The 11747-nt window shown below is 30.8% G+C and overlaps 2 long non-coding RNA genes across 2 annotated transcripts; both read left to right on the forward strand.

The window, feature by feature from the left end:
* The first annotated feature begins 3144 nt into the window (after positions 1 to 3144).
* On the forward strand, positions 3145 to 3907 carry LOC127746518 (uncharacterized). The gene is made up of 3 exons (XR_008008189.1): positions 3145 to 3273; positions 3572 to 3672; positions 3749 to 3907. It is a non-coding gene; the product is annotated as an uncharacterized LOC127746518 (long non-coding RNA).
* A 1103-nt stretch (positions 3908 to 5010) lies between these two features.
* On the forward strand, positions 5011 to 7461 carry LOC107485224 (uncharacterized). The gene is made up of 4 exons (XR_002374339.2): positions 5011 to 5243; positions 5384 to 5459; positions 5573 to 5632; positions 7336 to 7461. It is a non-coding gene; the product is annotated as an uncharacterized LOC107485224 (long non-coding RNA).
* The last annotated feature ends 4286 nt before the right edge of the window (positions 7462 to 11747 follow it).

Consider the following 11747-nt stretch of genomic DNA (forward strand, 5'->3'; position numbering starts at 1 on the left):
TTCGACAATGACGCGACGGCGGCGGTGAGGCCCAGCACGCCAACACGGTCTTCCCCCTCCTCTTTTCTTCTTCTTCTCCCTACCGTAGTTCCCTCTCTTTCACTATGTTCCCTCTTTCTTTCTTTCTTTCTTTCGTTGGGTTTGGGGGTGGCTAGGGTTTGGTATGGTGTGTGTGTGTGGGTGATGGGTTAGGTTTAGGGTTAGGGGAAAGTTTAGGTAATTTTAATAAAATTAGGGTAATAGAGTAATTGAAAATATATTTTAATCTAACATTAACATTTAAAAAATACTATTTAATTTTCAGTTTACAAATTATTTTCAAATAAATACTCTAACTCAATAATTAGAGATTATATAATAAATTTTCTTCATTCATAAAAATTAAAGTATTAAATTCTAAAATCTCAATTATTTAAATTAAATCATAAAATCTTTATTATTTTACCATTACTAAACTTTATAATTTAAATATAAAATTCATGCAATAATTATAAAATTAGATAAAAATCTAAATTTAATTATCAAAACTTGATTTAGTTAGCCTTAATAACAAAATTTCTAAAATTAAAGCTTTTAATGAATAAATACATTGAAATTGACTCATAATGAGATTTTTCAAAAATTTTGGGTTTTACATTGTGAAATAAGACGAGAAAGCGTTATCGTTGCTCGTGCTTATCGATGTGTTGGTTGATAGGAACAAAAGGGGAAGAAGATAATGATGATGCCATTTACTTATTTATTCGTTTGTTATTGAATACTCACATGTAGATGTCTTTATGTGAAGTGGATAGTTGAGAATCGTCAGATAATGACTTAAAACTTGTCAAATAATATAATGATTCTCAAATAACAACTTCACGTGAAGAGACACATGTGACGTTGATAGTTGAGAACCGGGCGTTAGATGATAATTTATGTAAATATGTCAAATTGTCTAACGGCTCTCAACAATCAACTTCACATAAATATAATTGCATGTGAGTTTTTGTCCTATTTTAAATTCTATGACTATTAGTAGCAATCAAAAAGATAATTTTATCCAAAAATTAAAAAAATAATTTTAAAATGCTAAATTTAATATTAAAATCGATATTAAAAAAGTTAAGATAGTTTTAATTTTTATCTCAAATCATAATAATCAACGGTACTTATTCCTGTTAATAAATTTGCTTAACAATAATGTGTTACATGTCAAACAAAATCTAAATATGACCTTAGATATAAATAATTAACTAACGCAATTTGCAGCATTTTGTATCTATTAACAGTAACATATATATAGTTAGGATCATATATTTTTTATTTTATTATAAAAAAAGATAATACTATTAATGAGAAAGTTCAATAAACATAAAACATAAATTTTTATTTGAAAGAAAAGACCAGGAATAATTGATAAACAATATAGAACCACTACTTTATTATTATTTGATAAATAGAAAATAACAGTACAATCATGCATTTTATTTATTTGTTTGATGTGTTATTTGGTTCACCATTATTTTACGTAGTAGAAGGTGAATACATATACTCCTACAAAGAAAAAGGTAAACTATGTATGTGACTGCTCGATTTATAACATTGATTACATAGTTGTGGATAAGTATAAGTACGTGCATAATTGTGTTACTCAATCACATACTCCTGTTACTGCTTACATGGTGGTGGATAAATACAAACGCATTGTCTTGTTAATTCATCACATTGTCCTGTGACCTTTGATTTACCAAAATAAATGTGCACCTTTCATTGCATGCATCTAGTTTTGAAGGTGGAAGACAATAACTGGTGCTTACTCGTGCAACACAGAATTTGATTGGTAGTGTTACTATTGCAATTGGTTATTTTCTACAAATATTTGGACATAAAATACACTATTATTAACTTAGAAACTAGAATTATCATAAGATAATTATTCAAAACAATACATATTGAATTTTTTGGATTTGATGTATACCAAAACTAACGGAAAGAGCAAGTAAGAGGATGGAGAAATAGAAAAGGATTTTCATGATGTTTAATTTGATATGTAAATTTTATTTCGTCGTGCTTTTAATGGTTATTTTTTATAAAAGATTGGTCCTTAAGTATTTATAGATATTTAATGATGAACAAAACGTTATAAACTTTTTTTAGGAAGTTATAATTTTGTATTAGTTTTAAATAATATATTATTTTATATAATTTTTCAGTTTGACCTATTTATTTACCCTTCGTATCACAATTTTGATTTTGCATTATAACTAATCAATTATACTAATTATTTAATTTGACTGGAATAAATTAATTAATTTTATTTTAATTTGCATTAAATTTTGTCTTATGAAATTTGGTTAATAATGATTTTTAAAAATGTTATTGTTAATCATTTATTTAATTCGATTAAGATAAATATCAAATTAATAATATTTTGTTTGACCATATTAATTAACTACTTTTTATATTGACTGCGTAAATTATCATTTAAAAAAACGAATGTAATTATATAACTATGTAAAATATTTTACACTTTTAGTGTATCAAAATCACTACTAGAAAATTAGTTATTACAGACGGATATTTCCGACGGATTTTATCCCACTGAAATACAGACGGAATTTCAGAGGGATTTTTTTGTCGAAAAACAAAAAAAATAGATTAGCATAAATTACAGACGGAAAAGAGAATCCGTCTATAATTTCGTCGGAAAAATTAATTTTTTTCCGTGGAATGGTTACAGACGGATTTTCCGTCTGTAATTAAGTAGATAAAACGCGCATTTTATTAAATTATTATAGACAGAAAATTCGTCTGTAATTTAAAATTTTCTGTCTGAAAATTTTAATTTAGACCTAACCTATACCCTCTTCTCTCTCTGTGGCAGCCCCCGTTCAAACTGTGTTTCGAGCTCCATTCAGAGTTACTTTTCTCCTTGGCACGAGATCAAACACGAGGGTTCTTCCTCTCTCCCTGGCACAAGGATTCAGAGTTACTTTTCGAGCTCCATTCAGAGATCAAACACGAGCTTCTTCCTCTCTCCATGGCACGAGTTACTTTTTTCTCCGTGGCTGCTACTTCTGCTTTTTCCGCTGTGGCCGTTGCCGCTGCCGTCGCTGCTTGCATCGCACAATCTCTCTGTCATCCCTTGCATCCTACAAGATCCCCCCGCCGCCGCTCTCGTCGCAAAGCTCTCTCTGCGGACGCTCTCATCGCATCTGCTCCCTCTGGCACCTCTTCCATCTAATCTCAACTCGCTCTCTCAGTTCTTCTTGTAACCATCTCAAATTTCAGGTATATAAATCCTGATTTTGTGATTCTGTTCTTTGTGATAAACCTTAGGGCTCAATTCTTTTGTGTCAGTTTTAGGTTTATCATACTCTACTTTTGTGCTTTGTTTGAATCTGCGAATTTACTCTGATTTTGATGAATTTTTTCTGCAATCGAAGCTTTCGTTTGAATCATTTGCTTGGACGAATGTTGAATCTGTTCTGTTCTGCTTTGTTCAAGTAATTTGTAATTCAATTTGAGCTATTTGTTTGATAATTATTTATAACTTTCATTGTTTGATAATCATTTGCTTGTTATTCAGTGTTACAGCTCAAGATCTTGTTGACACTATGCTTCTAAATTTGCTTCTAAATTTCTGATATCTTCACTCTTAACGATGGATCTGTAACGCCTCTACTCAAGGTTAGGGTTTCATGTCTCTAATTATATGCTAATTATGAGATTATGTTGATAGTAATTGAGATTGTGAATGTTGCAGAGCATGACAGTGCATAATATGTATGTTGGAGAGGGTTCAGACTTCCAATATAATATATAAAAGGGTGGCTGAGCAGTGGGGTTCTCTTGGTGACTTGACTGTGTCTGTTACATCGATTCGATTCGATTGATACAGAAGGAATACTCAGGATCTGCTAGAACTGGCAATGGATCTGTTAGACGAGATCAAGTTGGTCTAGCGGGTCAAAATACTCAGGTTAATATTTCAATTGCATAACCCTTATAGAGTTCTATTTTATGTTTCAGAATTATTATTCTGGTAAATAAGGTTTAGTTCAATGTTTAATCTGTATTGGTTTCTGTGTTGTTGGCTTATGTATTTCGCAGCTTGTTCATCAGGGATCACTGAATTATATTAGTTCCCAGGTAAAGCTGGCCCTCCTTGTCTCTCCCAAGTCTTGAAGACATACTTAATCAATTTTTAACCATTTAATTCTTATCTTCTGTGAGCTCTGAAGCAATGGTAAAAGGATTGGAGGAGTTAGTAATCAATTTTTAACCCTTTAATCTAAGAAGGCTCAAAGTGAGTTGGAGCATAGTCCAATCTTCTCATTCAGAACCAGAGAGTTGGAGCATAGTCCAATCACTAGTCTTCCACTACTTCAGTACTATCGAGAGTGCGTTTGAGCCTACAAGCTTCTATGTAATATTTTTCTCTTCATGGAATAGTTGGTTGAATCTATTTTAAGCAAGGTTGTAGAAGAGTTCGAGCATCAGATTGCAAGCTGAGGAGGTGAACAGTTACAACCAAAAATAACTTCAAGAGATCCTGTTTCTCAAAGCAATGGGTCTTCAAGAGGTGAACAGTTACAACCGAAAATTTCTTGAATGTAAGTAGAACTGTCCAATGAACATGACAGCATAGCAAAGAAATAGGAAAGTGCTGTTGATTCCTTTTATTGTTGATCTTTTTCTAGTCATATTCTAGCACTTGTTCTGTTTGGTTTATTTTCTTGAGAGTAAAAACTAAAACGAGGTTCAGGGCCACCTAATTAGAAGATAAGAGGTGAATTTAATACATTAACAGATGTAATACATTCATTTTTTTTTGAAAGATAATATAAAAAATAATTATTTTTACTGTGGCATGTAATTGGATGGATTTGTAAATTAAATTCTTTTAAACATTAGCCTGAAAAGAAAATGTGCAAGTTTCATTGAACCTTGAAAAGGGATCGAGATGGGGGGAGGGGCGGCGGGGGCACCCGATTTCTTCTACAAGGAAGCTCAGTGCCTTGGCTATGTTGCTCGCTCTGCCTTCAAGGTTCTCGAAACTTCTGTTTCTTCTTCTTCTTCTAACTAACTAACTAACTTTGAGTTAACAGCTAGTACAGATACAGAAGCAGCACAAGCTCATCAAGGCTGGCTCATCTGTACTGGACCTCGGCTGTGCTCCAGGTGCTTGGCTTCAAGTTGCTTGCCAAAGCCTCGGTCCTCCCAATCATGGCGGTTCCGTTCTCGGCATCGATCTCAAGGTAACCCAAACCTCCATCTCTCTCTTCCACGAAAACACAGCTGATATTGTTGAAATGTATGTTACACTTTTTGAAGTCAAAGAGAGAAACTTGGATTGGAGAATACGCCAAATAATTATTGTGCTTTCCTTTGCATTCAGGTTTTTCAGTCGACTTGGAATGGTTCCAGTAATTGCATTAGTTGGTTTTGAACTATTTGACAGAGGGTTCCTTGTGGTACATATAACACCAGCCCCACTTACTGCATTATTAATAGTGAAATTCACGATTATTTTCTCATCACTAATATGGTTTAGTATACTATTCTGAATCTAAATCTTTTGTGTTAGGTTGGGAGCTGCGTCGAAATTGGAATTCCCATGCTAATACTGTTTATAGCCTTATCTCAGGTACAATTTAAAAGTAGACACTAATGGATTAGAATTCTCGTGTCTATCTTTCTTAAGGCATATTAATTTTGGCATGTTTCTTAGTATTATTGTATAATTAGGTAGCTGTTATTATATAGGACAAGGGAATAACAAGACAAATCCCATCCAAAACTAAAAGAAGCACTCATGATCACGTAGGTCTAGTCGATATATAACTGCAGCTATATACATCTTTTACATGAATTAAACCATCATTCATGCAGAATATATATAATCATCACCATTAACACTTTTCAGTTTTTCCTACTCCCTACTTGGCACGCTAATAATGTCTTTCTCTAATTTTAATGATTTATTTTGGGCTTCAAATAATTCACATGCAATACGGCTATGAAAGTGGGCTTGGGAATTTTTGAGAGAGCTCTATAAAACAGAAGAGGCCCAATAATAAAAAATATAATGTAATATCTTTATTAAAATTGAAAAGGCTTGAGCCTTGTACTATACTTTAAATTGTCGAAAAATTTTGAAACAGAGGTGTCGCAACAGTTTCGCAATAGCATCAAGGTGCCATACCCAAGGTATGTTTATTCTATTCTGTTTTCCATGAAAATCAGTCATATTCTATGCTCATCTGGTTTCACATTGTTCTTGTTGATTATCACATTAGCTGGTGGAAGAGGCATGAATTCAATTAGCAGCTTGCTAAGTGGTATTTACCAGTACTGCTTTGCCAGTGGCTCGGTCTAGACAAGGAGTTTAAGAAGCTTGTAGTTGAAATCACTGCGAATTAGGTAATCTGTCCCTTCTAACTTTCTTAGTTAATCTTGGGTTTCTACTACATATTCTGCAAATGCTGATATTGCTTACTGATTGTTATGGTGAAAAATGTATATTAGAGAAGATGTTTGTCACAGTTCCACACATTTTTTTAATTTTTTTCACTTTCTCATTATTTTGAGCTGCTATTATCCATGCATATCCCTATTTGTTATTGAATTTGGGGTTAATGAATCTAAAAGGCATCGTCCCCATGTTGGATTTTTAATATAGATATAGGGAATTAGATTGGATACGTTAGAAGGAATGAATAAAATAAAATTGGACAATATATTATGACATATATTTGCTTGCTGCTCTTGCTTATTGCCACGTTGTTTTCTTTTAGATGAGTTATATGAATCTCTGACTTTGTTTTCTCTCTTGTTTGGCTAATGTATTACTTCTACTTTTACTACCGGTTGCAATTGGGCCTCAAACTGATCTGGTAAGGACTAAAATATACTTAAATAGCAATCTAGTGAGTTTCTCATCCTCTTGGTTAGTTTGGTTCATTAAAGGTTATCCTTTGCATTTCACTTGTGTTTTCAGCTGCCTGGATGTTAAGTATATTGGTTAGAAGAACTGGGCCATTTCCAGCAATTTTCTATCTTAGATAACTGATACTTTTAAAATATATTCTTAGAATTTTATGCATGTACTATATTATGTAGAAATTAATATAACTTTTTAATATCTATGAGAAATATGCTATTTGTTTCCATCTCTAAATGGAAGTGATTGTATTATCATGGCTTCAATTTTAAATCATTCCTTGCTGTGGACATATGGAGTTTATATATGATTTTTTTTCTTGAGAAATGCTGCTATAGTTACATCATTTTGTTTAGGATGCCATCTAATTAATATGTTTCCTTTTTCTGTTCATTATTTTTGTTTAGGATGCCATCTAATTTAAAGCAGGGTCAGGATGCTCATAACACTGGGATTCATGTTGGCACCTTGAAATGAGAGCAGGGAGTGGATGAAGAAAACTGTCTCAGCATCAATGGCAGTGAAACTTATGCATAAGCTTAAGTTTTTCTACTTTGGACAACTTTCACCCACTACAAATTTAGCATATTAAATTGACTGTAAGTTCGTTCTTTCTTTTTTTATTTTGGCCTTGAACCATCAATTCCATCAAACTATCAGATTTGTTATTGATTAGAATTTAGAATAGAAGCTTCTCTATTCAATTAAGTTACTCAACTTTCCTTGAAATTTGATTATGCAGGGTCCATGCCTAAGCAAAGTGCTATTAGAACACGTATAGTTGTAATGGCTAGCCAAGAAGGCCCTACAATTACAAGAACAAAAAGAAAAAGTGCTATTCAACATGGTCAGTTTCTTAAACAAAGATGAACTTATTTTATTTAATGATAAAAGAAGGAAGATTAAATTTACTGATGCATTGGTATGGCAACGCATGATCATCTGCAGGTGGTTCGACATTACTTGATCTTCTGCAGGCTCTAGAAGATTATTTGCCGGTTCTTTTAGGGTTAGTCAATGATGGTAAGTCTTATATATTGTTGTATATACTGTAATACTTTATTTATAAGAATGTTTTGTCTTCGCAGTTGCACTAATCTTTAGTATATATTGTGTTGATTGCGAAAGTAAAATAGTTGTTACTTGTAACAGAAAGCAGACGAGCTTCTGTTGATATCTTCTTAAAGGCTGCTGGATATCTGGATTGTGCTGTCAAACATGTTCTTCCCCAATTGCCGGCCGAACTCAGGTTAGTACATATATATGTCATTTATGCAATAACTGGAATGAAGCATTTTCTTTCCCTGTATATGACCTATATAGTTTTCTATATTATTTGATGTTTATTACATGTGTTCTGATTATAGGAGGAATTTACCAGTAGACTTAGCAGAAGGAATGCTTCGAGCACTCTCTCTACAGGCATTAGGATATTGGCCAAGTGTAATTTGTGACATTCATGTAACATTGGGATGGTCATCTTTTTTTTTTGGGTATTTTTTTATTAAGACAATGAGATATTGGCCAATGATGTTGAAAAATAACATCCAATTTTATAGGTATCATGTAATGAATATTATGTTTATTTATGTGATTTTTGGCTTTCTTTTTTCAATTTACAGTGTTTGATGGAGTAAATTCAGAAAACAAATCTAAAGTATTCATTTTGCAATGGAAAAATCTAAAAAAAATTCTATTTTATCTTACTGACGGATTTACAGATGGATTTTTTTCTGTAATCAGAACGAGATGATTTTCCAAAGTTTAAATTACAGACAGAAAATCTGTCGGAAAATCCGTCTGTAATTACAGACGAAAAATCCGTCGGAAAATCCGTCTGTAATTACAGACGAAAAATCCGTCTGTAATTACAGACGGAAAATCCGTCAGAAAGTTCGTCGCCTTTGGGAATTTGATAGAAAATTTACAGAGGGAAAATCCATCGGTAACTGCAAAAAATCCGTTTGTAATTTTCAGACAGAAAAAAATCCGTCGGTAAATAATTTCCGACGGGGCTTTTATAGAGGGACAAAATCCGTTTGTAATTTTGTCGGTAACCAAAAATCCGTCTGTAATAAAGACTAAATCCGTCTGTAAATCTGTCTGTATTAATCCATTTTCTAGTTGTGAATAAAACTCAAACCAAAATATGTTGAATTCTTATGACAAGACACATTTTCATTACAAAACATATTGAATTTGTGACAAAACAACTTTACGTTATAAAACATATTAAACTTTTATAACAAAACAACTTTTTGTTACAAGACGTTTTGAACATTTGCCACAAATAAAAACACCTTTAGTTTTTGTTATAAAACATTTTAAACTTTTGCAATAAAATGACTTTTTGTTACAAAAGATAAAAAAATTTTGCAATAAATTATCTTGTTGTTACAAAAGATCCTTATTTTGTAACAATAACTAATTCTTGTTTACAAAAAAAAATTTATAACAATTTTAAAATTTTATACAAAGAATTTGTTACAAATTAAATGGTCCATTTTCTTATAGTGCAGTATTTTAATTTGTCTCATACAAGGTATACTCTACACATATCTCCTTTTTGCCTTTGATGTGATCCAATGTGTTTAAGCTTTATTACAAATCTAGCGACACAAAAAACAATTCTTAAAATGCAGCCATTTTTTTCTTTTTTTTCTTCTTCCTTCTTGTAATAATAATTTCAGTATCAATTGCAGCGCATTTTTTTTCTTTCACAAAGTGATGAAAATTAGAAATGAAGATTCAGAGTGAAAGTGTGTTATCTAGGACGAATAAATTGTGTTAAAAGATTGTAGTCTTAAGGGTGCTAGCTAGTATAGTAGTGAACTTGGTTAAGTTTGGCATGAACATAACAAAAAAAGGATGTTATTTATTAATGATTTTCATAAATTTGATATAATTGATGTGTCTCATACGGCTAACATGAGCTTCAAAAATTGTTGACATCTATGATTAGGATGAGTTTGAGGATGAAAATTCATACACCTTATTTCGGTGTAATTATAATAGTCATTTTACTAGGGAATTAAATAAAATGGTGACTTTAAAGATTTAATACTAGCCAGATGTTTGTGAGTTGTTTCTTAAATATTTATCTTTGGTGACAATATCGGATATATGTTTACTTAATTGATCTAATTTTAATATTGACATGATAAATTTAAAAATATTATGTAATAGACTATGCAAAAGCGTCTGAAGAAGGAAATAGTGCATCAAATAAGATGAATGTATAGTGTGAAATAGCTAGAGTTAAAAAAAAGAATTTATGAATTTAGAATAGAATCCACTAAAGTTGAGAAAATGTCTAGTTATTGTAGCTCTAATTCTCAGTCATTTGATTGGTTGCGAAAGTTAGAACATGAAAAAATAATTAAAAAAATATAATGCAAGAGGAGAACGATGACTTAAAAATTAGGTTGGAGAAGACAGAAAAAAAAATTGAACTTAATAACTGTTTGCATCAACAAATGATGAAAAAGTTTAGTTTTTAAATTCTAATTTCTCAACTAGAAAGTCGAGAAATAAATATAAGAGAAGACGAAGATGATGAATGTACTTTTAAAGAGTGATTATTTTATTGTAGTTATAATTCTAGTCAGTAGTAAAAAACTTTAAATAATGTGATTAGTAATTAGAAACATTAAAATGATGTAATTAATTTTAAAAGCAATACTTTTATAAATCTATGTTTGATGATTTTTATATTTTGTGAATTATATATAAATGACGTGATTAATAATTAGAGACATTAAAATGCTGTAATTAGTTTTAAAAGTAATACTTTTATAAATCTATGTTTGATGAGTTCTATATTTTATTGAATTATAATTATATGTAAAAATCACAGTTTAAGAATAATAGATGTAAAATTTAATAAAAAATAGGTAATTAAAAAATTAGGATCAATGATTGATTTAGCCACCAAAAAGTCTGGTCGTTATCAGCAACCAATATATTGGTTGCTAGTTAGTGACCAATACTCTTAACGATCGATTTAGTGACAAAAACTTTGGTAAGTATTTAGCAGCCGATTTGGTAAGAGTTTGATAGTCTTGGTTGAAAATTAGTCGCTAATGATTAGCGACCAACATTTCAAATTTAGCGACTAAAGTTTTAGCGACTACCAGAATTGGTTGCTAAATCAGTCGCTATACTGATGATTTCTTCGAGTGTTGAGCTATCAGGTCAAATTTATTTATATAGTGGGGCAAATAAAATTTACTACTAAATTGTATTTGAGAGTTTTCTAAAATTCAATTAGGCACTTGCCCGCATACTATTACAATTACATCCGTTCTTGCACATCATACTCTCTTATTAAAATTGAGATGAAATATTTTTTTAAATTAATAAATTTCGTTCCACCATCCTCTTATCTATCTCTCTCCCTTTATCTATTTTTTCTACCCTTCCCACTATATATATAACTTATGATTTATATTACTAATTTGACAAACCAAAATGTGTCACGAGATATCGATATTCTTTCATTGCAATTAAAATAAAATCTTTTTCTCCAAAATTAATAAACTCTCTCTCCTTTTTATTTATCTTTATCTCTCATTTTCTATCTCTGTTTACTTTTCTGTTTTACAAAAAATAAATTTAATAAAATAATATAATTTAAATAAGTTCATAAAATTATAAAAAATATATTAAATATAATTAAAAATAATTATGTAATATTATTCATATAAAAAATATATTATTATATGCAGGTTTTTTTTATTTTTTTATTTAGTATCAAATTTTTACCGCTTATTTGTTTAATTTATATTTCGACTTCTCCTTCTTTAAATATTTATTACAT

This window comes from Arachis duranensis, chromosome 4, assembly GCF_000817695.3.
Source record: "Arachis duranensis cultivar V14167 chromosome 4, aradu.V14167.gnm2.J7QH, whole genome shotgun sequence".
Classification (NCBI taxonomy): domain Eukaryota; kingdom Viridiplantae; phylum Streptophyta; class Magnoliopsida; order Fabales; family Fabaceae; genus Arachis; species Arachis duranensis.